Source organism: Spermophilus citellus (assembly GCF_964194105.1).
Source record: "Spermophilus citellus genome assembly, chromosome: 6".
Classification (NCBI taxonomy): Eukaryota; Metazoa; Chordata; class Mammalia; order Rodentia; family Sciuridae; genus Spermophilus; species Spermophilus citellus.
Window position 1 is genome coordinate 99,104,359 of NC_138187.1, and position 26,939 is coordinate 99,131,297.

The 26,939-nt window shown below is 49.5% G+C and overlaps 1 long non-coding RNA gene across 1 annotated transcript; it reads right to left on the reverse strand.

Annotated features, from left to right (window-relative positions):
* Positions 1–14,166: 14,166 nt before the first annotated feature.
* Positions 14,167–22,103, reverse strand: LOC308652099. Its single transcript, XR_014022732.1, has 3 exons — positions 21,988–22,103; positions 17,916–18,030; positions 14,167–17,326 (listed from the first exon to the last, which is right to left on the reverse strand). It is a non-coding gene; the product is annotated as an uncharacterized lncRNA (long non-coding RNA).
* Between the last annotated feature and the right edge of the window lie 4,836 nt (positions 22,104–26,939).

A 26,939-nucleotide genomic window follows, 5' to 3' on the forward strand; every position in this document is an offset into this window, starting at 1 on the left:
GGGGCAAATGTGCAGGCCCCCCAGGGGGAGGCCCATGTTGGCGCTGTCCATTGGTCAATACGGTCCGTATTGACCAATGGACAGCTTCCAACAGAGGCAAAGAGTTAGAAATGTGGGGTGCAAAAGGGAGGGCACGGCATGCAGCAGAGGAGAGGATGGTGAGGGAGGAGGCACCAACCCGTGCAGGAAGCAGGGTGAGTGGAGTTGGGTATGTGGCTGGAGTTGCTGGGGACTGGAAGACAGGAAGGCTCAGACTCCACAGCCCTGAATGCCATGTGAAGGAATCCATGAGCAGGCTCAGACGCCGTCATGACGTCAATGATGCTGCTGTCACCATCTAGCATCGTCCCTCTGCAAGGCCAGGCCCACCAGGGAGGAAGGACCCATAGACCTTGCAGGTGAATAACTGAAACCAAGAGTGGATGAGTGCCAGAGTCAGGAGTCAACCCCATGCCCATACTCTGCCCTGGCACAGAGCAGGCTGCGTGTGCATGCAGCCCCGTGGTGAGTTGTGTGATGACGTCACGGCACTGGCAGGCCAGAGACAGCTTTTAGTTAGTTCATCTGTTTTTCCCTGAAAGTCACTATAAATACATAGAAGTGGATTTTGGCTGTCTGTTTTTAAGGGATTGAAATGCCAGGGACTTACTTTCAATACTACTCTGTGACACCTCGAGGAATGGCTCCTTCTGAGGTGAGTTCATTTTTATTACGGGACTAGACCTCACTGTCACCCCGAGACTCCAACAGTGGGGTGTATTTACCGTCATCGTTATTAGCACTGCCACAGCTACTTTTGTTCTGGATTTTTCAGAGGAGGAAACCGAGACCCAAAGAAGTTAAGAACATTTCCTTCCAAGGGAACTACAGCCAATTAGCTATCACTCAAAGTCACTTCAGTCAATTGAGTGAATGAATGAGGTTCAAGAACCTGCCATCAGGGAGCAAGGAGGGGTGTCTACCAGACAGACATGCTGCTGAAGCGAATCAGGAGGTGGGAAACATTCTCCCTCCTCAGCACACTGTGGGCCTGGGAGTGGCCTCAGGGGGTCATAGACTAGTTGGGGTTGGATGCAAATTGATTTTTCTTCTGTAAAAAGAGAGAGTTAGAGATAAATCCCTCAGCTCTCTGCCCATGTAGACATTTGTCCTTCTTTGACCTTCAGGGCTGTGGTCCAACAGGGAGTTTCCTGAGAGCAAGAGGCATCCCTAGGTCACTCCCACAGGGGTGTGGGGCTTGCAGCTCTGGCGGCCCAGGGACCATGGCCACCCCTCCCTCCTGGGTCCCTGAGCCTGAAGCTTCTTTTTGCTACCTGCCTTGGGCCTCTCAGCCTGGGCCGAGTCCTGGCCAGGCAGGTATGGGCAGGCTGTGCCCTGTGACCCCCAACTTAGCCAAGAGTAAAGAGGACTTGCAGAGGGGCTGGCCCAGAGAAGTTGACCTCTGTCGTCATTCTGCCTAAAGTAAATCCCGTGTAGCCAGGAACTGTCAGAGTGAGTCAGTGGCCAAACATGAGAAACCTCGGCCTTCCACTGCGTTTCCACAGAGCCATCTGGAAGGGCGGAGTCTCCCACACTGGGGCCTCTTTCCAAGACCTGACTGCCTAGTTTGGAAGCTCCCAAAGAGTTTGTTGGCTTTTGTGTGCATGTGATCTCTAAGACCGTTTGCTAAAAACTTGAATGGATCATCTACTTCTACCTCCACTTATTTACCTTCCACTTGAGTCCATGAAAACCACATCCATCAAACCAACCTCCCTTGATGCTCTCACCCAGCATAGTCACTCCCCTCTTGCAATATATGCATGTGGTGAAGGGGATGTAGAAATGAATCTTTCCCCAGCAAAATTTTCTAAGCATCTGTCCCCCATAAAGAGCAGCCAGGCAGTCAGCGAATAGCAACCACCTTTGGCCATCGTTGGGAAGGTAAAGGATTACTAAAAGAGGGCCAGCTGCTTTCGGATCACAGCCTCTAGGCTGGGAGTAGAAAGAGGCTGCTCTGTCCTTGCCCTCTACCCCGAGGGAAGACAGCCTTCAGTCATAGCTGCCAGTCCATTTTCTCCTGGACCAAGTTTGTACAAGTTCTCAGCTTGAAAGTCAAGAAGGATGAAATCTTATGTGTGAATCACTTAAAAAGCCCCCTCCCCTGCCCTGTGCGCACAGCAGCCCTGGGCCAGGCTACAAGGAGCCTGCTTCAGGTAGGAGGACACGTTCCCACTGGAATTCAATAAGCTGTCAGCGTTGCTGTCTGAGTCAGGCTGAGTCACCGTCTCTAGCAAATGGGCATGGGTCTGTGAGCCTGCAAGATTCATAAGGAGACTGATCCCCGCGGCCTGCCCCGCGGCTACAGAAGGCGGGACGCCGCAGAGAAGCGATTAATTAGCAAGCAGGGAGGAAAGTGGCTGCCATTCGGTGGAACCCCCCCGGCCAAGCCCGCACTGACCCCCTGGCTGAGTACGGGATTTCAGACGGGGAAGGAAGCGATACAGTCCCATCCCCCACAACGGAAACTCCACCAAGGCAATCAGCGGCCACCATCTTGGAGAGCTGAAGTATCCACCGCCACTCTCCGACAGACTGCAACAATAAAACAGGTCTGTGTCACTCAGCCCATCCCCCATACATCGGGGAATCCGCATAAAACCTCTCCTAGGCTTTCCTGGGGAGGGAGTATCAGAGTGAGCCCGCATAAAGACTAGGGGAAAACCACCTCACCTTCAACTCCCCCTCCCATCAACAGCCAAAACGAAACCTGTCTAGCCAGCGCTGGGGGAGGGGCAAGCAGAAAAAATCAAAACGATAGAGTGCCAGGGATCCCAATAGCCAATTGTGCTACCCCGGGGATCCGGGCTGACTGATTCGCCCGGCCTTCCCCGCGGCTACAGAAGGCGGGGCGCCGCAGAGAAGTGATTAATTAGCAAGCAGGGAGAAAAGTGGCTGCAATTCTGTGGAATCCTGCCGGATGAGCCCGCACTGACCCCCGGGCTGAGTGCGGGATTTCAGAGGGGGAAGGAAGCAGTACAGTTCTATCCCCCATAACGGAAACAAAACAATAGAGTGCCGGGGTCCCCAATAGACACCCTCCACACCCAACAAACGGCAGGTCCAGAGTACAGTTTGAACTGCCGAGAGCCATCACTCAGGGGAAATCTGGTCTAGCAGGAGAAACCAAGACTAGCAGAAGAAACTAGGGGACTAGAGGCCAGGCCCTTGCAACTGGGCGGCTGGAAACCGCAGGCCCGCCGGCGACAGTTCGCCCACTGCCTGCGTAACTGGGTGGTAGGAGAACGCCCGCCCGCCGACTGCCGACCGTTGGACTGGGTGCCTAGAGATCGCCCGCCCACCGGCGACAGCCAGCCCGCTGCCCACGCGACTGGGCGGCCGGAGTCCACTCTCCCGCCGCGACCAATCACCTGCCTGCTGCCTGAGATACTGGGCGGCTGGAGACTGCCCGCCTGCCTCGACGGGGAGCTGAAACCAAACAGAGACAGTCCAGTCACACAGTCCCATTAGGACACCCCAGCAAGGAGCCTGGGGCCCGTCATAGCAGAGTAGTGACGTCACTGGAGCTCGGCTGTCGGAATTCCTTCCCAGCAGAATCCACATTAGCAGGCACAGTTTAACAACACAAAGAAGAAACAACAGAGTAATACAGAACCAAAACAAATCTATAGAAGAGAGCAGAAACACGGCAATCAAATAGAGCTGGAAAGTAACGTGGACAACATGAGAAAACAAGGGAGGACAGGAGGACATAGAAACATCAGAAGCAGGGATAGGGAAAGAACTCAAGGCATACCTAACTCAAATGGAAAGGAATATTAGGGAAGACATGAGACAGCAAGTCCAAGCAATAAAAGTATATTTTGAAAATGAATTAAACAAACAAATTCAAATGGCAAAGAACGAGCTCTACCAGGAGATAGAGATCTTAAAAAAAAATCAAACAATAATCCTAGAATTGCAGGAAAATATAAACCAAATTAAAAACTCAAACGAGAATATTACAAACAGACTTGATCAAGTAGAAGTCAGAACATCAATAATGAAGACAAGGTTTATCAACTTGAAAAGAATATAGTCAACACAGAAAAGATGCTTAAATCCCACGAGCAATCTATTCAAGAAATATGGGATGTCATAAAAAAACCAAATTTGAGGGTCATCGGGACAGAAGAAGACACAGAGACTCAAACCAAAGGAATGGACAGCATATTAAATGAAATAATTCTAGAAAACTTCCCAGAGATGAAAGATGAAATGGATTGCCAAATCCTGGAAGCCTACAGGACCCCAAACACTCAAAACCATAATAGACCAACTCCAAGACATATAATTATGAAGATAGCCAATGTACAGAACAAGGAGAGAATATTAAAAGCTATGAGAGAAAGGAGGCAGATTACATTCAGGGGTAAACCAATTAGGTTAACGACTGATTTCTCATCACAGACATTGAAAGCGAGAAGATCCTGGAACAATGTATTTCAAATGCTGAAAAATAATGGATTCCAACCAAGAATACTGTATCCAGCAAAATTAAGCTTCAGATTTGACAATGAAATTAAAATCTTTCACGATAAACAAAAGCTAAAAGAATTCGCAGCAAGAAAACCAGCACTGCAAAGCATTTTGAGCAAAATACTACAAGAAGAGGAATTGAAAAATAGTGCCCAAAACTAACAGCAGGAGGTATCTCAGTAAAGGGGGAGGAAAATAACCAAAAAGTAAAACCAGCCAAACTAAAATAAATAAATAAAGAAGCATGACTGGAAGTACAAATCATATCTCAATTGTAACCTTAAATGTTAATGGCCTAAACTCACTAATCAAGAGACATAGGCTAGTAACCTGGATCAAAAAAATAAATCCAACAATATGCTGCCTTCAAGAGACTCATATGATAGGAAAAGACATACACAGGCTGAAGGTAAAAGGTTGGGAAAAATCATACCACTCACATGGCCCTCGGAAGCAAGCAGGAGTGGCCATACTCATATCGAATAAAATCAACTTTAAACCTAAGTTAATCAAGAAGGATAAAGAAGGACACTATATCCTGTTAAAAGGAACCATCCACCAACAAGACATAACAATTATCAATTTGTATGCACCAAACAATGGAGCTGCAACGTTCATAAAACAAACTCTCCTCAAGTTCAAGAGTCAAATAGACCACAACACAATAATTATGGGTGACTTCAACACACCACTCTCACCATTAGACAGATCCTCTAGACAAAAACTGAATAAAGAAACTATAGAACTCAACAGCACAATCAATAACCTAGACTTAACCGACATATATAGAATATATCAACCATCATCAAGTGGATACACGTTCTTCTCAGCAGCACATGGATCCTACTCAAAGATAGACCATATATTATGCCACAAGGCAACTCTTAGTAAGTATAAAGGCGTGGAGATAATACCATGCACCATATCTGATCACAATGGAATGAAATTAGAAATCAATGATAAAAGAAGGAAGGAAAAATCCTACATCACATGGAAAATGAAAAATATGTTACTGAATGATCAATGGGTTACAGAAGACATAAAGGAGGAGATGAAAAAATTCTTAGAGACAAATGATAATAAGACACAACATACCGGAATCTATGGGACAAAATGAAAGCAGTTTTAAGAGGAAAATTCATTTCTTGGAGTTCTTTCCTCAAAAAAAGAAAAAAACAACAAATAAATGAACTCACACTACACCTCAAAAACCTAGAAAAGGAAGAGCAAAACAACAGCAAATGTAGTAGAAGACAAGAAATAATTAAAATTAGAGCAGAAATCAACGAAATTGAAACGAAAAAAACCATTGAAAAAATTGATAAAACTAAAAGTTGGTTCTTTGAAAAAATAAATAAGATAGACAGGCCCTTAGCCATGCTAACGAAGAGAAGAAGAGAGAGAACTCAAATTACCAACATACGGGATGAAAAAGGCAATATCACAACAGATACTACAGAAATACAGAAGATAATTAGAAAGTATTTTGAAACCCTATATTCCAATAAAATAGAAGATAGTGAAGATATCGATAAATTTCTTAAGGCATATGATCTGCCCAGATTGAGAAAGGAAGACACACACAATTTAAACAGACCAATAACAAAGGAAGAAATAGAAGAAGCTATCAAAAGACTACCAACCAAGAAAAGCCCTGGACCGGATGGGTATACAGCGGAGTTCTACAAAACCTTCAAAGAAGAATTAATACCAATACTTTTCAAGCTATTTCAAGAAATAGAAAAAGAAGGAGATCTTCCAAATTCATTCTATGAGGCCAACATCACTCTGATCCCAAAACCAGACAAAGACACTTCAAAGAAAGAAAACTACAGACCAATATCTCTAATGAACTTGGATGCAAAAATTCTCAATAAAATTCTGGCGAATCGAATACAAAAACATATCAAAAAACTTGTGCACCATGATCAAGTAGGATTCATCCCTGGGATGCAAGGCTGGTTCAATATACGGAAATCAATAAATGCTATTCACCACATCAATAGACTTAAAGACAAGAACCATATGATCATCTTGATAGATGCAGAAAAAGCATTTGACAAAGTACAGCATCCCTTTATGTTCAAAACACTAGAAAAACTAGGGATAACAGGAACTTACCTCAACATTGTAAAAGCTATATATGCTAAACCTCAGGCTAGCATCATCCTAAACCGAGAAAAACTGAAGGCATTCCCTCTAAAATCTGGAACAAGACAGGGATGCCCTCTATCACCACTTCTATTCAATTTAGTTCTCAAAGTACTAGCCAGAGCAATTAGACAGACAAAAGAAATTAAAGGCATAAAAATAGGAAAAGAAGAAATTAAATTATCGCTATTTGCGGATGACATGATAATTTACTTAACAGACCCCAAAGGGTCTACAAAGAAGCTGCTAGAGTTAATAAATGAAATCAGCAAAGTGGCAGGTTATAAAATCAACACGCATAAATCAAAGGCATTCCTGTATATCAGCAACAAAACCTCTGAAATGGAAATAAGGAAAACCACTCCATTCACAATATCCTCAAAAAAAATAAAATACTTGGGAATCAATCTAACAAAAGAGGTGAAAGATTTATACAATGAAAACTACAGAACCCTAAAGAGAGAGATAGAAGAAGATCTCAGAAGATGGAAAAATGTACCCTGTTCATGGATAGGCAGAACTAACATCATCAAAATGGCGATATTACCCAAAGTTCTCTACAGGTTTAATGCGATGCCAATCAAAATCCCAATGGCATTTCTTGTAGAAATAGATAAAGCAATCATGAAATTCATATGGAAAAACAAAAGACCCAGAATAGCAAAAGCAATTCTAAGAAGGAAATGTGAATCTGGAGGTATAGCGATACCAGAGTTCAAACTGTACTACAAAGCAATAGTAACAAAAACAGCATGGTACTGGTACCAAAACAGGCAGGTGGACCAATGGTACAGAATAGAGGACACAGAGACTAATCCACAAAGTTACAACTATCTTATATTTGATAAAGGGGCTAAAAACATGCAATGGAGGAAGGATAGCATCTTCAACAAATGGTGCTGGGAAATTTGGAAATCCATATGCAACAAAATGAAATTGAATCCCTTTCTCTTGCCATCCACAAAAGTTAACTCAAAATGGATCAAGGAGCTAGATATCAAATCAGAGACGCTGCGTCTGATAGAAGAAAAAGTTGGCTCCGATCTACATATAGTGGGGTCGGGCTCCAAATTCCTTAATAGGACACCCATAGCACAAGAGTTAATAACAAGAATAAACAAATGGGACTTATTTAAACTAAAAAGTTTTTTCTCAGCAAGGGAAACAATAAAAGAGGTAAATAGAGAGCCTACATCCTGGGAACAAATTTTTACCCCTCACACCTCAGATAGAGCCCTAATATCCAGAATATACAAAGAACTCAAAAAATTAAACAATAAGATAGCAAATAACCCAATCAACAAATGGGCCAAGGACCTGAACAGACACTTCTCAGAGGAGGACATACAATCAATTAACAAGTACATGAAAAATGCTCACCATCTCTAGCAATCAGAGAAATGCAAATCAAAACCACCCTAAGATACCATCTCACTCCAGTAAGATTGGCAGCCATTATGAAGTCAAACAACAATAAGTGTTGGTGGGGATGTGGGGAAAAGGGTACACTTGTACACTGCTGGTGGGACTGCAAAATGGTGAGGCCAATTTGGAAAGCAGTATGGAGATTCCTGGGAAAGCTGGGAATGGATCCACCATTTGACCCAGCTATCGCCCTTCTCGGACTATTCCCTGAGGACCTTAAAGGAGCGCACTATAGGGATATGGCCACATCAATGATTATAGCGGCACAATTCACAATAGCTAGACTGTGGAACCAACCTAGATGCCCTTCAATAGATGAATGGATTAAAAAATGTGGCATCTATACACAATGGAGTATTATGCAGCACTAAGAAATGACAAAATCATAGAATTTGCAGGGAAATGGATGGCATTAGAGCAGATTATGCTAAGTGAAGCTAGCCAAGCCCTAAAAAACAAATGCCAAATGTCTTCTTTGATATAAAGAGAGCAACTAAGAACAGAACAGGAAGGAAGAGCATGAGGAAAAGACTAACAGTAAACAAAGACGAATGGGGGGAGAGAAAGGGAGAGAGAAGGGAAAGCATATGGAAATGGTAGGAGACCTTCAACGATACACAAAATTATAAGAGGTTATGAGGGGAAAGGGGGAGCGGGAAAAAAGGGGAGAGAATTGAACAACAGCAGAGGAGGTAGAGAGGGAAGATGGGAGGGGAGGGGAGGGGAGGGGAGGGGGGATAGTAGGGGATAGGAAAGGTAGCAGAATACAACAGTCACTAATATGCCATTATGTAATAATGTGAGTATGTAACAGTTGTGATTCTGCAATCTGTATTTGGGGTAAAAATGGGAGTTCAAAACCCAATTGAGTCTAATGTATGAAAGATGATATATCATGAGCTCTGTAATGTTTTGAACAATCAATAAAAAAAAAAAAAGATTCATAAGGACGGACAAGATGCCAGAGGACCAGCACGGAAGCTTCTAGAACCCTTCCCTCACCCACACACGTTTTTACATGAAAACATGGTCAGGAGCTAGTGGGAGCGTCCCTGTCTGGGCCTCTTGCATATGGGTAGGTTCCTCTGGATCCCAAGCCACTGAGAGGCAGGGGCTCTGCAGTGCCTTCCTTCTCTCTGTGTTTATGCCCACGTTCATGAGCGAGGTGAGAGGGCAAGACCCATGTGGTACCCAGGAAGAGGTGCTGGGTGTATTCCTACCGTTCTGTAGAAGAGGGGAATGGGTTGCCGGCACAGCGAGAGTCTAGACTCCATCCAGGAGAGACCGCCGGGAGCCCAGGCTCCACATGCACCTCTTCTCAAGGTGCGAGTCCCCATGTTTGTTCTTAGCACAGAGAGCCACATGCGGGCCCAGAAAAGGTGAGGCATGTCCTTCCATCTGTACAGCAGCTTGTACACAGCAGTGTGGGACATTCGGTGGGTGGCAAGACAACTGGCAGCAGGAAACCTCCCCGTCCCCCAGTCGCTTGGGTGGGGCAGGCTCCAGGTGTTGGTTCTGTTGTTGGTGTTATAGCTTAATTTCCTCCAACTCCATCATTCACTTTCCGGAATCCTCTATCCCTCATTGAAGTTTTGTATTTGCAGATTCAATCTATGACACCATTCAAAAGGGGAAAGAAATATTTCAGTGAAAAGGGATATAGAAATGAACCAGAAGCTGGTTCCTCTTCAAATTCCTGCAAGTTCTGAAAATGAACTCTGACACCTAAGAGTAAAAATGCAACTTGGATTTGTCCCCAACATTTAAAAGGAACATGATGGGAATGCCACATGCTTGTCAGACTCGAGAGAAGGTGGCCAAGCAGGCAGATGGACAGCGTTCAAGGGAGAAAAGGATGAAATCAGATGCTCTCTAAACAAAGGAGCAGTGCCAGCTTTCAGAGCTCAGCTGTTTCATTCACACATTTGACAAACCTCAGGTAGAGAGGAGACGACGACCCCTGAGTGATGACCTTGCTCAGATCAGAAACCAGCGATTGCTCATCTAAGCCGCTAGTGACGTCAGGCGGGTCCACCCATAGTGGGCTTCCCAATGCACCATGCGGGCCAGCTTCTGCTCTGTGTGTCTTTCTATCTCTTTCCCGTTTCCCTACAAAACCAAACATACTCTCCCTCCCAGCTTCACAAAGGGAGAACGATTCCAAGAGGAAATCACTTCACAGCAAGTGAGCCCTGGGAAGAATTAAAGACCAAGGAGCCCTGGTAATGAGATTAAGGGAAAAATGCTTTTGTGCATTTTTTTGTGCATCAGACCCATCCTCATCCTTGAGGGGAGCCAAAACAAGCACGGGCATTGTTTTGGGGAAGAAAAGGTTAACAAGCTATGAAAACAAAATTAGAGATATTTTCAAAGTGTGACCCTCAGCAGAAAGAGCGCAAGGCAACATGCCTGCAGCCCCGTGGCCTCCGACGGACATTTGTCCTCAGCCAGGGTGCTCCAGAGGCTCCGGGGAGAGGGCTGCACTCCACCCAGCCCAGCTATGTCCACCAGGCAAAGGCGAGAAGCCTTTGGGTGCGGGGGAAAGGGTGCCCATCTCCTCTGCCCTTCTTAGAAGTGAGCTTAGGGAACATTTTGTGGAACATGCAGAGCCTGCAGCAGGCACGGCCGTTGTCCCTCTGGTAAAACACTAGTCTGGAAAAGGAAACTCTAAGCTCGTTCCAGACTTGGTCTCATAATTGCCTGTGCCTCAGTTCATCACTAACATTCACTGGACACCTACTGTGTCCCAGGGTGAGGGCTTCCTGCTGTGGCCTTGTCTTGAAGGGACTCACTGAGGAAACACGCACAGAGGCAATGACCACGATAGCATGTCCTGTGTGTGTAGGAGATGCTACTGAAGGTCACAGCTGGCACCGAGTGACAAGAAATAATGGAGTATTTCTTTGCCATTCAGCCCCCAGAATAGCCCAGGCCATCTTTAATTCAGGGCAGACACACTCTGGGCACTTAAGCATGGTTACTGTTGGGGGTCCCAGGTGCAGTCTTAGAACAGAATCCAGAGCCTGTGCACGAAAGAAGCACAGCAGAAATCCAGGTTGATATCCATCTCTATTCCCCTAATGAAGTTTACACCTAAAATCTTAAAAGTTATTATCTTTTATAGATATTCTAAAATATTTCTGCATTCTAAATACCTCCAGGGGCTGGGGCTGGGGCTAGGGCTCAATCGTGGAGCGCTTGCCTAGCATGCCCTAGGTCCAGAACCACAGAACTAAATAAACAGATATTTCCAAGGGCCTGCTTGCCACTTCCTCCCAGCAAGTCTCAAACTTGTGTATCCCCAACTGAGCCCTTCGTCCTCTCAGGTACCACCTACAGCCTTCCCTTCTCAGCTGGGGTCAAGCCTGTGGCCTTCCTGTAGGGCCAGGGTGGTCTCTCTGCTCCCTCCCTGGTCTGTGTTTGTTTATCCAGGGCATTCCTCCCTCGTCTTCCACAAAGTGGGGATCTTTGTTTCATTTATTGATGTGTCCCTAGCACCCAGAACAGTACCTAGCACATAGTAGGTCCTCAATAATTATTTGTCAGATGTATCACTGGCTCCAGGAGTTGGTGTGTGGTGTTGGAATGTGCATAGGTTTGACATTAGGTGACCAAGGCCCAGGTTTGGTCCCACTGTTTACTAGCTGTGGGACTTTGGGCAAATCACTTTAGCCCTTTGAACTGGTTGGATAAAATTGTGACTGGGGCAGCTAAGATAGCACCTGACATATGCAAATGGCTAAAGGCAGTTAGTGGCATTGCCATCACCACTGTATATGCCACTATCTGCTGTCACTCAGCAACCAGCCGGAGATCCTCAAGTCAGACCTTAGACTAAGGCTGGAGTGAATGATCTTTGGCACCTGCTTAGTTTCCCTCCTGTCTGTCTCTGTTGCTGTTTAGTAAGAGGGAGGTGGAGAAAAGTTCTGTCGTTGCCAAGGCAGTAATCTGCTCCTCAACGCTGAGCCTGACCCCCTCATCCCCCACACCTTGAGCAGGTCAGGGCTAGCAGGAGAGAATGGCTCTTTCCCTCTCCTTTCTCAGCTGGTTGGAACTGGCCTTAGCCTGCAGCATTGCTCAGGAGGTGGAAGGCATGGCTTTGGAGTCTCAGCTCCGCTCCTGCTGATGAGTCCCTTTGTGCACATCCCTCGGGAAGCTCACTGCCCGTCTGTGCGATGGACACCACGACACCTTTCTCAGGGGGATCCTGTGAGAAGCAGATGAGCTGCAGGTGTCATTAAACAGGCTTCATCCTGAAGCGCTGGCTGAGGAGGCGCTCCTTCCTGGAGGTGTCAGGGAGCACTTGGACAGCCCCTCGGTTAACTGGGTGACAAGACTCTCCCTCAGGTGGCTGAGACCCATGGCCACAGGAAGGGTGGCCCCTCTCCTCCCTGCCTCCTCTCCCACCCCCTTAAACTTGACCAGGCTCTGGGCAGGACAGAGCAGCTTTGCCTTCCACAGCTTATCTCGCCCCAGGTAGTTGTCAGCTGGAGGGGAAGACACAAAACAGAGAGAGGAGCCCTGAGGACTCTGAGGCCAAAGTGCAATAACTGCAGGAAGTATGGGGTGAGGGCTGCCTTTGGCAGCAGGGAGCAGAGTGGAGTAGAGCATGCCAGGCGTACACACCCATCCTCCTACTGTATCTCAGCAAGGTGGGCGTGGCGGGGCTCTGGGTATGGGAGGGGTGAGTGTGGATGAGACCATAGGAAGGCATCTTCCGTTTTGAAATATTCAGGTTCTAGACATGTTCCACATCTGCTGGATACTCAGGGGTGCAGCCAGGGCCACAGCTAGGGCCAGGGCAGGTGAAACACACCTATAAGAGAACGAGAAAATGCTTCCAGAAACAGGAAGCCGAGGCCCAGGCTCACTTTGCTTTTTTTTTTTTTTTTTTTTTTTTTGCAAAGCTTCCCTGCAATTCTTTGTACCCCCTCCCAAACTGGTCCATCACTGGAGTGTGTCACCATGGCAACAGGCTCAGTGGGGAAGCCAGGCGTCATTACCCAGAATTCACATCTGTACTTGTTTCTCTCCCCACTCCCTGTGGCTGCAAATGGAAAGCAGCTCTTCAGTGACACCACCCTGCAGCTGACGGTTCCTGGAAGAGAGGAAGGGGAGGTTTCTTTCTGGGGTTATTTTCCCACAGAGTTCTGTCTTCCCCACCCACAGCCTGTTGTCCTCACGTAGGGCTGGAAGGAGCAGCCCCTGAGGCCCAGGCTGAGCCCAAGCAAGGGAGCTCTCCAAGGAGGTTGGGGATTCCCTGTCACCTCTGACTTTTGCTTCAGGTGAGGGAGTAGCCTTTAGACTTCCATAAGCTACCTGACTTCAGGGGGATCAGAGAGGTGGGGTGAGTGCCAAGTGAGGCAAGAGCCAAGCTGTCGGCCCCCACTGCCAAGTGCCCACTGTCTTTTCTTTAAGGTCACTTTTCTCTTGCCTCTTTCCTTTTATCCTATCTTGGTTTCATGTCCTCTTCCTGCCTTCCATATCAAGACCCACAGCAAGGGGCGACAGGCAGCTGAGGACAGGGGAGTGTTAAGGCAGGTTGGGGGGCCACTGTGAGGAAGGGCTGTTCTCTCCCTTGGTCCCCCCAACTCTGCTTCCAGGGCGTTCCATGAAGTGACAAACAGTGGAGAGCAAATCTGCTCACCTCCCTGTGGTGCTTTGCCTCCTGTGAGATGAGCATCCCAACATCCTGGTTTCTGCAGCAGAGCTGCCTGGCCACTCACACTGGACCCTGACAGAAGTTACTTGTCAATGCTTCCCACACCTGCACAGGACAGAGTGTCACCACAGGGATGGGCTTCCTAGGGGAATCATTAGTTTGTCCAGAGCTTGGATTTTTTCATGCTTCTTTCACTTCATGTTCTCTCTTCTTGCTTTAAATACTATCTGTCTTTATTGTTTTTTAATAAGCAATCAATTTATAGTATCAAAAGTTTGAACATTCTAAAGAATGTATTATGAAAACTCTCCCCATTCTCATGCCCTCTTAAGAGTCAATCCATATAATCAGTTTACATCAGAGATATTTAATGTATTTACAAACAAAAGTACCAACATATTTTATTTTTCTTTCACCTTTTAATGTTGATTCCTAAAAGTAGGGTTTGGGGTTTGGAGGGTCAGTGCTGTGTATGCACCCTGCCCTGTTTTGGGTCCAATCCACCTCAATAACAGTAAAGTCTCCCTTGGCTCCAATATCTGCATTTAGATCAATAAATTCCTGAGTCACAACAGTTCTCCCTAGTTTGCTTTTCATTTCAAGGGTCGTCTTCCCTTGGGTGACCGCGAAGGGGCACAGAAAGCCAGGCTGCGTCGCTCCTTTCTACCTGGCAGAGCAGGTGCAGTTGGCAGGAAAGGCAAAGTGACAATCGCAGCAGCGGAGGCTCATCTGAGAACCAGGATCCCTCTAAGGACACTGCCTGGCCTTGTCCTGAGGAGAGAGGGCAGCCAGAGAGCACTGGCCACCTTCTTGTGCTGTGCAGCCTCTTGCCCCCCAGGGGAGGAGAGTCCCAGGCGAGGGGACCCAGTGGTCTCCAGGAGCACTCAGAGGAGGGGCACCCACTTGGCCATCCTTCAGGGAGGGAAGCTGCTGGCAAGGGGCATCTTTTCCAGGAGTTCTGCTGGCCAGCAGAAGAGAGACCTGGACAGGCCTAACCCTCTCTAACCCACTTTGTTGGGATTTTAGTCAAAGCTGCTCAAACGGCTCTTGTGGGCAGACAGGGCCTGATCCAGCCAGTCAGGAACACCACCGAGCATTCCCTGGGCACAGAGCACAGAGCTCAGGGAGGGGGAACCGGAAACAAGAGCTGGACAGTTCAGTTCTGCCCCTGAGGAGCTGAGGAAGACAGAAAAGATAGACTCGGCTGGAAGAGACTCCGAAGTCCACTAACAAACCAGGACAACTGGCCACAAGGGGCAGGGCCAAGACCAGCTCCCTCTCCCGATTGTCCTGGGGAAAGGGGAAAAGATGGGCATCCCCACAGGCCTCCACGACCCGAGGTGCTGTCTGATGGAGCCACTCAAGGCAGAGTGGTCAGGCTTTGCAGTTGTAGGCCTGGCTGGTGCCCAGCACGGGAATATTGGCTAAGCCAAGAGGGTCCTTGTAGCAAGTGCTGGCCACCGTGTGTAACCCAGATGCCCCCTCCATTCCATGTCACCATGTGGGGAGAGAGCCAGGATGAGGAGCTGGGAGATGGAGTCTGAGGTCAGCAGGGAGAGTGCTGGCTACCTCCTTGTGCAGGCCAAGGGCCCTGTACCTGAGCTGCGTAGGTGGGGACAGGAGATGTCAGGCCATTCTTGGGGGAGGGAAGCTGCTGGCAAGGGGCTTCTTTTCCAGGAGTTCTGTTGGTCAGAAGATGGCCAGTTGAGACAGACGTGCCTGGAGTCCAGGATAGCTGGCTGGGTGCATCGCCAGAGATGAATTTAGATACTAGAATGAGATGGCTCTGCTTCTTGCTCACCACTGCTATCACTGGCACCTGGTCTGGCTGTTGTCACCCTCCCTGCACAGCCGCAGCAGCCTCTTCACTGACCATCTATCCTTCTGCACCCCACAGCCTTGTCTCAGTCCAGCAGCTAATCTAAGTCCCCAGCTGCGCTGGCTCCAGTGGCTCATGTCTTGCTCATGAGCCCTTGGTGACCTGGACCCAGATGCCCCCTCCATTCCATGTCACTTCTACTCTCACCCACCGTTCTCCATCCAGGTCAGTGGACTCCCCTGGTCCTCAACAGCACAGTGTTGATCTGTCCAGGGTTCATGCTGGCAATGCCCTCTGTCTGCAGGACCTGACCTCTATTCTTCACTCTGCCTCATCCTTAAAGCACATTCACCTTCAAATTCATTAAATTTCTTGGAATGTTCATGGCTTTGTCTTCCTTCCTGTAATATGAGCTCCATGGCACAGTGTTGGGGTTACTCTGTCCATGGATGAACCCATGTACCTAGAACAGTGAGTGGCTCCCAGGAGGGATGAGTGTGCGGGGAGAGGGGGGGACGGGCATCCTTCTATCACTATACATCCACAGCCACAGCCATCGGCACAAGTCCGTCTTGATTGCCTGCTACATGCTGGGCTCTACAGGGGATAGTCTCCCATGTCCACACATAACTGTGAGGCAGTTACTGTTCTTGCTTTACATATGAGGAGTCTGAGGCTCAAGGAAGTCCAGTCCCTTGGACCAGGACCTCTGAGTTAGACAGAGGCAAAGGATGGACATGGACCAGGCTGCACAGTCTCAGAGCCTGGGGTCCTCCCAGCACAGTGTCTGCCTTCTGCTGGGTGTAGCTTGGTGGTGGGGTGCTCCAGGGGGAGGATATGGGGAAGACACTGCCTGGGCCCATTGATGGGGACCTCCAGTGGACCACACGCTGAACGGAAGGGGACCTTGCCAAGGCAGTGATGACAGCATCCTGAGTGTGATGACAGCAGCCAGGTCCCACTAAAGCCACTGTCACAGCCCTCCCCTTTTCTGGGGTCATGAATGTACCTCCTATCCAGTCTCCCCTGTTGCCACAGACTCCGCCTTATATACCTCCATGTAACAAAGTGATGAATGAAAATTACAAACAAAACCGAATCTGCCCCTTCTTATTAAAGCTCTCTAACGGTTTCTTGTCCAATCAGAGCAGCTTCTGACAGTCCTCAGCCTCTGGCCCTGCCTTCTGCTCACCTCCGTCTTCATTGGCCCTCTCCTTCTGCCCTCTCCCTGTCCTGGCTCCCACACATGCCAGGAGCCTTCCTGCCCCGGGGACTTGGCCAGCTGCTCCCTTCTCCTGGAATGTGGCTGCTGAGTCTTACAGAGCTGGCCCCTCTTCCACCCAAGCTCAAAGTTCACCTTTGCAGAGGAACCTTCGCAGACTGCTCGGGGGCCCTCTCCTGTCCTGTTGGCTCTCTGCCAAGTGTTTGTCACTGGGTGCTACTTCTGTTTACTTCTGTGGATCTTTATTTGTTCGCCATCTCTGCCCACTAGGTTTCGCTCTCTGGAAAGCAGGCTCTGTCTGTGTTCACAGTGGTCTCCATGTGTGCAGGAGGGCCTGGGAGGGGCTGGTGCTGTTTAGAGCCTGTCCACCCAGCCAGGAGCTGCCAGCCATGTGGGCACAGGGAGAGCTGGGTGCTGCAGGAAGGTCGTCCTTGGTGATCGGTGACGAGCACGCACTGCATCCATGTTGGCCACATCCTGTGGAATGTCTGAGGCTGCAGTTGAAGAAGCCTGATTATCACAATGGGGCCTGGAAATGGAAGAGAAAGACTGGGAGGTCAAGAACCAGAAAGATTTGGAGAATAGAAAATAGTGAGGTGCCAGAGTAGAAGGAGAGAAAAAGGAGAGGCGTGGGCTGGTGCTGCCAGCCATCTGCACACAGTGGGGAGGCTGGTGGGTCAGTCCATCCAAAGCCTCAACACACACCCTGCGCTGCTTCAGGAGTCATGGAAAGAATGTGTCTCCATTTAAAATTCAAAATTACCATCTATGCTGTGGGTTTTCTAACTTTGTGATTGTTGATCTTAATTACCAGTTGGGTTTTTAAATGTTTTGTGAGTTCTAATGAATCATGCAGATATAAATATATACAAATGGGCCAGTGCTTGTGTTTATTTGCAATCAGGGATGCCAGAAAGAGTGACCGTTGGTGTTTGTTGCTTGTTATCCCTCGGGGCCGCAGGCCTGGGTCCCTGTGGAAGCCTGGGTCAGCTGGAGTTGTGGCTGGCTGTTAGGGGTGGCTCCTGGCCTTTTCAGGGTTTTCTCTGCCCCTGCAGGTATTGCTGCTTTACTCCTGGATGGTGAAAGAATTGGATCAACGAAGGAACCCAAGGATTTACCTGGTGGGTCTTCTCGTCTTTGTCATTACCGATGGTCTGGTCAAAGCCTGGTCTGATGTGGAGACCTGGAGGGTGGGCGGGTCCCTGTTTGTTTCCGGTGCTTCCTTCTGGCTTTCTGTCAGTTTGGTTTTTTTTTTTAAATAATTATTTTAATATTTATTTATTTATTTTTTTAGTTTTCGGCGGACACAACATCTTTGTTTGTATGTGGTGCTGAGGATCGAACCCAGGCTGCACGCATGCCAGGTGAGCGCGCTACCGCTTGAACCACATCCCCAGCCCTGTCAGTTTGGTTTTAAACCTCAGGATCAGCATGTGATAAGGACTCCTTGACTGAAATAATGCCTAGGGAGAATTCTGAAAAGTGCAAGACCTGTGCTCTGGGGGGTAGCTAAGCTGCTGTCCCCTTCTTCCAGGATGTCATACTCCTCCCTGGCCTTGTGCAGATCCTGGGCTTTCCTGACCATCTATCTCCCCAGGGAGCACTGAGATCTCCCAAGCGGCCAGGGGCCCTCTGGGCCCTGCAGTGTAATGAAGAAAGGTTGCCCCTGGAGGGAGCAGAGACGCCTTGGTTGAGGGGATGGGTCTTCTGCTCCAGGCCCACTTTCCCTGACAGAAAGCCACATTGTCCTGGCCAGAATGGGCCTCCCTCCCTCCCAGATAGACCCAGGTACCCGGATCTAGCTCAGCTGATGCACAGGTATCTACAAGTGGCCTTAAGTGGGGCTGAAACATATCTTTGGACTTGTTCCCTGGAAGCTGGAGAGGACCATCTCTGAGTTGATGTACTATGGAAACCCCTCCCTGGCCCCTCACTGCCTTAGTGAGATGAGTCTTAGGAGGAGCAGAGTCTATCCTGCAGCCAGGCTGAACAGACCTGCTGAGAGCTGTGCAGGTCACATGCTAGACGTCCCTGGGGCACCATGGATAAGGATCACTGGCCTTATGGACCACACTGGCAGATCTGGGCAGGTGTCCCCACATGGACACTTTTTTCCTTCATCATTTGTCATAGTTACATAGAATTATCCCAAAGAATAAAGGTATGCAGTCTCTGTCACTTGACCCTACTAGACTAACCTCTCTAAGGTCACCTTCCTTTCTGTCTTTGCATATAAATAATGTTCAATAAATGTGTGTGATTGGAGAATATCTCTGTAGCAAAGGCCAGTCTGTGACTTGCTTTGGAGCCCTGTCACCTGCCTCTCCTAAATGCCAGCAGATGTGACCCAGACACTAAGCTGACTCATAGCTTAGGAAATGGGAGTCTGGGCCCGACACTGATGAGAGGCAGTGACAAGCTGGTCATCTTACAGCCTGCCCATCTCAACCTGCCCAAGGGCGTCTGGAGCGCAGGCAGAGGAGGGCATACTAGGGTTGAATAGATGCTTTTAGTCTTTTTGCTTGAAATTTCCTACAGTTTTTTTTTTTTTTTTGGTCTGGGGAGATATAGATTATGTATGTTTGCCTTTTCCTGATTATATACCATATCATTTGGCTAAAAATTTATATACCATCCACAAGGATATTTTTTGACTAAATATTAGGGACTTTTCTCACAGTCTTAAAAAACAGACCACAGTCCCCACCTAGGCCATCTGCTGCTTTTGTACATGAGAGGTGTAAAGGGTCATGCCACCGCAGCAGATGCCACAGTTAGCAGGACCAGATGTTCCAGATCTGGGCTGTGACTCGACAGCAGGACCTTGCAGGTCACTTTCTGACCTCTGTGGGCCCTTTCCTCATAGGGACTGTGATCAGAAGCCTGAGTGCCTTGTAGGGCAGCAGTTGCTCAGTTTGGGTCCCCGTGGCCCCGGGAACCGCAGTCTCAGCACCTAAAATTCAGCTGGGTTTGTCTGAGAAGCCAGGGTTTGGAGACCACCTCATGGACTTCCATGAGCTCTGCCCACATGGTGGAGCCCTGACTAACAGTGGTAAGGAATATTTTTAGTCCCTTCAACAAGGCCCTTGTGTTCTTCTAGGCCCTACAAGGATACCAGGGGCACCCGAAATGCAGCCCCTGTCCTCAGAAAGCTCACACACTGGGTGCACACAGGCCACGTGCTTGAGAGCGAGGCACTTTGGCTCGACAGTGTCCTGCAGTGTGCAGAGGCCCTGGGTCAGCAGGGAGGGTGGGGGAGACCTGCCCCTTCTCTAGAAGACTTTGTGTTTGCCCCCTTGGAATGGTACCACCAGGTATTACCACAGGGATTGGCAGTTTTAAAAGTTTTCCCTGTAGTCCTCACTTGATTGTGGAATCATCAAATTCTTTGAAGATGCCATTTGCTAAAATGGTAAAACAGAGACAATCGAAAAGCCCAAAGTTCTTCAGGTCATCCAGGAGCTTGAGAACCCAGCCTGTGGCCAGCAAGAAGAGCAGCCAGGCCCTGGAGCCAAAACAGTGGCCCCAACAATTAGTGGAGGTCCTCTGCAGGCAGGTAAGGGTCCCATCCAAGGATGGCCTGTTGGAAGTGTTGTGTGTGATCTCAGCACAGACTCATGCTCCAGGACTCCCTCCCTGGCAAGAAAGGATACTCCTGCTTCCACAAACACCTGCCTGAAGAAGTACCAAAGTACCTGGAGGCAGCCTGACAATCTGTGTGGTCACAAGATATGTTGCCACTGGCATTCCAGGTTGGGCATATTCTGGGAAGGAGTCAGGGCCTGGGACAGTTTCAAGTGGCTCCTTTGGGAGAGCTGGCCCCCAGGCCCTGCAGGAGAACTCTAGAGATGCAGGTCTGAGGTCCACTACTGCCACCTGAGTTGATCTTGAACAAGTCAGCTGATTTGAATGGCCTTGACATCCCTGTGGCTTTCCTGGGCATTGTACCTGTGGCTTTGCACACAAAGGTACAGTGAGGGAGGGGCACTCATGGAACAAGTCATTGGGATTAAAAGTGATGACTTTGTTGACTAATTATGTGGGTGCAGGTGGCACCATGCTCTAAGGGGCCACCCAGAGACCCATACATGTGTGCGTCAGCTGACTGCCTGGTGACCACATGTACCGGGAAGATGCAAGATTCAACATGTTGAATCCTGAGCACTCAAACATTAATGCAAACCTATGAGTCTCTTAAAAACCCTTGAAGCTGGCTCTTCCGTGACAGCTCTTCAAGCCACCCTGCTGGAAACAGTTGCAGTGGACTTCTTAAGGCCAGGTGATTTTGCAAGTCCAAAAATACTGATTTGGGCATGACATGGCAAAGCCCTCCCGCCACCTGAACTAGCCTTCATACTCTCCAAAGCCACCAGAGTGGAGCTCTAAAACACACTCATGGAGACAGCAGCTATCTCTCCTCCCTTTGCAGACAGCAATCCTGAGCATCCAGGGATGGCGTCTGGATGGCAGAGAGGCAGAGAGACTGCCGGGGGGCAGTGATACCGCTGTTGACCGGTGACGAGTCCTTGCTTCCCCGATGTTGAAGAATAACACCAAAGAAGCACGCCGAGGCAAGGTCAGAGTAGAAATTAGAAGTTTATTAAAGGACAGCAGAAAAGACTTCTCCCGGAGGAAGAAGGGGACCCAAGAGGTGGAATCCGTGGAAGTGCGGTTGTTTCTCCTTCTTATAGTTTTGGGGATGGAATGTAGGTTGGAAGGCCCGAGGGGTGGGACACTTCTCTGTGATGGGCTATCTTTAAGTTTGCTGGGGGCTGTTCATTAACACTTCTTTGAGGTGGACTTTGGCCTAGGGCCTTTTCGGGACTTCATTAACATTCCATGAGTTGTCCTGTGTTTTCCCTGAGTCATTCCCAGCATGGCCTCCATTTTAGATTTCACTTGATATTAGACCCAATTTACCTAACTACACTGACTACCTAACTTTAAATCTGGCTTCAGCGGGATGCATTGCATGGTTCTCTACCCCTCTCCCAGGTTGTCCCAAGGCTTGCACCTGAAGTCAGGGTGTTCTGTGTGGTGACCATCCCTGAAACCCTTTTCTAGTAGGAACCCTGTGCCAGGCCCAGGCTCTATGAAGTCCCTGTCAGGGCCTTGTCTACATTTCTATCCCTTAATTGTTGCCACTGCTCGAAGGCTGCTCTCCAGGACGGGCCCAGTGGTTTCACTTACCTGTCTGCAGAGAAACACAGAAATGCTGCCCATCTGTGTCCATGAAGCCTCTCTTGACCAAAGGCAGAGGTGGAATCCCTGCATTTTAGTGCAGCAAGATCTCTGTACTAATTATTTTTACCATGCAGGTGGAGCAAGAAATTAATCTGGACTTCTTAACAAGGGGGAAATCTAGCACTAGAAATGGAAGATCACAGGAGAACTTGAGAGCCTGTTTGCACTTCAGGTCTCTGTGGCTGAAGAAGAACCGCCTCCTGCCTCCCTCAAGGCCAGATAGATCTGGTTCTGCTTTATCTTGGCTTCTCAGGAAAGACAAATCCCACAGGATCTTCCTTTCCCTGCGCCTGACAAACTCAATAGGAAGCCGGCCTTAACATGGGGGCAATGGGACTGGGTCTCTGCTGCTTCACATGCACTGCTTTTAACTCATGGATCCTGAGCGAGGAGACCCCCTGGGCACCGAATTCACATCCTGGGGCCAGCTGACCCAGCTGGACAGGCCTGCTGGAGTGCCCGGCTTCCCCATAGGCAGCAGCCTTCCTGGTCTTTCTCCACTCACAGGCTGTGGGAGGGTGTAGGACTGAAAAAGAGGCCCCAGGGAGTCAGGTTTCCAGTGTGCAGGGTGGGAAGGGCAGGCCCAGGCATCCAGCCAGAGGCGGGTTTCCCAGGCAGCACCTGGGAAGCCATGCTGGGTGAACAGGAGACCATGGGCTGTCCCAGGTCCACAGCGTGCCTCACTGTCCCTTCTGGACATAACCAGCATTGCCTTTGTAGCCAGTAAGCTCAGGGTGCAGGGATGTGCCTGGACCAGGTCTGGGCCAGTCAGCTTCAAAGCCAGTAGCCCTCCCTTGCTCTGGGTCACTGCTCTGGTAGACTCCAGGAAGTTGTCTTTGTCCCCATGGTGGGATCCCTTTCCCTGGCTTCGATTGGCGAGCTCAGGACAGGGAGGTGGGAGCTCTCAGTCCTGCTCTGAACCCAGGCTTCCTTTCCTTCCCTCCTTCTTAAGAGTCTGAGTTTGTCTTTGGACCAGGTCTGTCTGGCAATTTTCCTTGGCTCCGATAGTCCCACCTGGGATGAAGTATGTCTCTTTCTGGCCTCCTGTCCACTTCTTCCAGCTGCTAGGCTCCGCCATCTTCTGGGGTCCCAAGCTGGGTGTTGTGTTTGCATAGAAACTGCAGTGCCCTGTGCCCCTCCCTTTCTCACTCCAGCTGTCTGGCCATGTCCTCTGTATGAGTGACAGCGGATTCAGGGGATCCCCCAGCAGGGCTAAGTCTGGGCACCAGGTCTCTGTGTAACACTTCCCAGGTGGGCTGCTCCACACTGCTCTCCCCAGAGTAGCATGCTGGTTAACTCATGAATGACCAACTTCCAGCCAGGCCTGCCTCCCAAGAAGGGCACCTGGGCCTGCGGTAAAAGCAGGGAGGAGCCGGAAGAGGCAGCCTGGGCTCCCTGGGCTTGTCTCTGACTTGCCAATCCTTCCCTACTGACCTTGAGCCCTTCCTCCTGGGCTCCTTTCTCTCTCTGCACTGGGAGGCACCCATGCACGGTCTGCAAAGGCACTGGAGGCCCTTGGGCTGCAGCTGAGGTGAGAACCAATGTGCTTTGCAGGGCCCTGTCCCAGGCCTCTGACAGCAGTCCCTGCTGGAGCCTTCTAGTCCCTCCAGCTGCAGGGCCAGGACACACAGTCAGCCCTTCTTAGAAGCAGAAAAGGCCTTTCCCGGAATCTTGCTGAACTCTGAGGCGAGGAGTGTCAGGTTGTGCAGTGGGGGAGAGCTGGCGGCCAGGCTCCACTTCTATGTACCCACTGCCTAGGAATCCAGCCAGCTATCTGCTGGAGACTTGCCTTCGTCACGACTTGTCACCTCCAGGAGATGTTCCACTTTCCAATCAGGTGAAAAATGAACCCGATTAAAAATAGCAGACTGGCCTCTTCAGAGTCCCCTTGTAAAGTGAAACCCCCGGGTACGCCTCCAAGTGGGAAAAGGGACATGACTTTCCCCGGGGTTCCAGGCTCCGAGGGCCAGTCTGCTCTCAGCTGCTCCTCTCCTTCCACCACCCTACCCAGCCCAGAGCCCCATGCAGCAGCCAGCAGAGCCCTCTCTGTCACGGCCACAGCCAGGTCTTACTCTCTGGGCTCACTCTGGTGGCCAGGGGGCACTGTGACCACCCCTCCCCTCCCTTCCTTCCTCCTGCCTTTAATGCTTATGGACCTAGGCTTCTAGAGCTTTCTCAACACTGTGGACACATTCCCAGTGGAAAGCATGACATTTTCCGTTTCAGATTACGCACTCCACCATGCTGCAGGAAGAGAGCGAGCAGGAAAACAAGGCCTGGGAGCCGGGCCCCCCCTGCACCACCCGCGGCTCAGCCCAGTTTATCCTGGAGTCACCTCCCCAGCGGGCAGCGCCTGCCTCTCCCCTCGCTGAAGGCCCAGAAGAGGTTAACCTCCTTTCTGCTCATGTGGCACATCTGGATTGAGGCGTGCCTCTCGACTCTGTTGTGTTTTTTTTTAAACTTTACTTTCCACTGCCATGGCAACCACTGCATGTTTGGCAAAGGGAAAGAGGGGGGGCGGAAAGCTCAGGGAGAAGAAAAGGAGCTCTCAGCGCGGGGCTGGCGGCCATCCAGGGTAATCATGCTGCAGAGCTGAAATGAGGCCTCTGGCGGGCAGCCAAGTGACAAAGAACAAAGCTGTCAGTTCCTAATGTTGGCGGCAAAGCTTGTTTGGCACCCTTATATGGTTTCCCAGAACTCCCTGCCTTGGCCGCCGTCCATTCCCTTCAGGGCAGCAAACGGGATTAGCACAGCTCTGGGTTGTTTTTCTCCCCTCTGCTCCAACTGCTCCAGTGACATCATCCCTCTGCATTCATGTGCCAGCAGGGTGGTTTTTCTCTGCTCCACCTCCCTCCCCCTGGCCCTCCCCCCCCCAACACTCACTTCCTGTGGCCACCCCCTCGCCCCTCACTCTCTCCACGCAATGTTTTAGGTCATTCTTCTTGTCCAGCTTCTCTGTTAAATTAAAAACACCCTGGTGCTTGTACATTTAGCTGAATCAAGCCAGACGCTGTATTTTATTTTTATAACTGAATTCCTGTGAGATAAAAATCTCATTTTCCTTAGTCGGCTGTAATCAGCACTCACAGGGATGTGGTTTCCAACTGCCCATCTCGTGCTTCCTTAGGCAGCTCTGAAGAGAAATGAACTTGGCTCCCGTTCAGGGTTAAAGGGCCCGTGGCGGGTCACACGTTGCTCATTCTCTCTCTCTCTCACACACACACACACACACACCACACACACACACAAAATGTGCACCCCAAAACCAACATAGATACATGCCCACACACATACAATGTGCACCCAGAGAACATCATACACCACACACACACACACACACACACACACACACACACACACTCGGCCCTTGTCAGGGAAAGTTGCCCACAGCAACAAACACAAAGGGACTGAGAATACCCACCCAGACACAATCACACAGTCAGTACAGTATCCTTCTCTCACTTTCCAGAAGGAAAATAGGTGAATAAGTGGAAGCTCAAAGCTGCTTCCGAAAAGCCTGGTTCAAGCTAGCAGGCAGGCGAGGAGCCTTATGCAACTCATGGTCGGGTGCATGAAAGGAACCAGGGTTTGCGACTGCACAAACGGTCCCGCCCCTGCCCGGCCCCCCACCCTGCCACAGTCTGATTCATGAACTAGTTTTCAGATTCATGAATCACCAGGAGCCAGCAAGAGAAAAATGAGTAGTATTGATCTCATTTCAGCTGTAATGGTCTCAGCAGGGCCATGCCGGCTGTGCACTACGTTCCAGGGCCGGACATTCTGAGCCTGTGTCTGCAGGCAGGCGCCCAACCTGGGCGGGGCCGGATCCTGGGGTGGAGCCTCAGCACAGGGTGCCCCTTATTATAAACAGGCACAATACCATCTACTGGTACAGGGACGATGATGGGACCCTACCTGTCCTTGCTGGGGACATCAGTGCCTTCTTTGGAAGTCTCCTTTTACTTTTTAATGACATCTTTTAAGAGACATCTCAAATGCCAATTCCTTTTCTGGACTTCAGGTAACTTCTTGAGGACCACCTGAAGTAGAAATTCACCTTCTGAAGGCAGGGACCTGTCTTAGGGTTGTTGGTTTTAAGGCAAACAAGCAGCCCTTGCCCCTGGCCCCCTCTTCAGCTAAGAAGGACAGTGAAAAGACAGAGAGAGACTCCAGGGATCTGATTAATATAAGGGAGGTGACCCAACAGCTGGGTGACTGCTTCTCCTGCACAGAGCACTCTGGATTTGAGAATAGCATTCTCTTCCTTCCCAAATGAAAGGAAGACCCTTTCTTTGGTGGTCAGAGAACTTAGCTTGGGTCCAGAGGTCTCACAGAGAGGTGTTAGGTCTCTGGTAGAATGACCAGGGGCAGTTCACCATGGGACCCTCTTCTCTCCAACTGTTCTCCTCCACCTGCTTGACACGCACCCCTCACCCCAACCCAGCCCAACACTCTAAGCTGACCACCACAGGCGGTTGGCCTTGATCTTCACCTTCCCAGTGAATATTTGAGCAGTTTCTTCTTCCAGTCTCCTCTTCCAGCCCCACTTCAGCCCTGGGAGATTTAGAACAGTTGACTGGACACGGGCTTTTCAGAAACCCCACAGAAGTTGACAACCGACACCAGAAAAGGATTCAATCCTAATCTGCATGATTTTGGATCCAAGAGTCCAGAAGACAGATTCATATCCATTTCCTCCAGACACACGGTCTCGCCATTAGATGCATTTCACCCGCAGGGATTCCAAGAGGTGACCTGACTCCCTTCATTACTGCGGTGCCCAGAAGAACTGGGAGTGGACCAGAGAAGGGGGAAGAAGCTGTGTTTGAGTGAATTTCAACCAGCAGCTGGCTCAGAGGGGCGGGCGGTTTGCCTTGGTGAGCGCTGCGTGAAGGTGC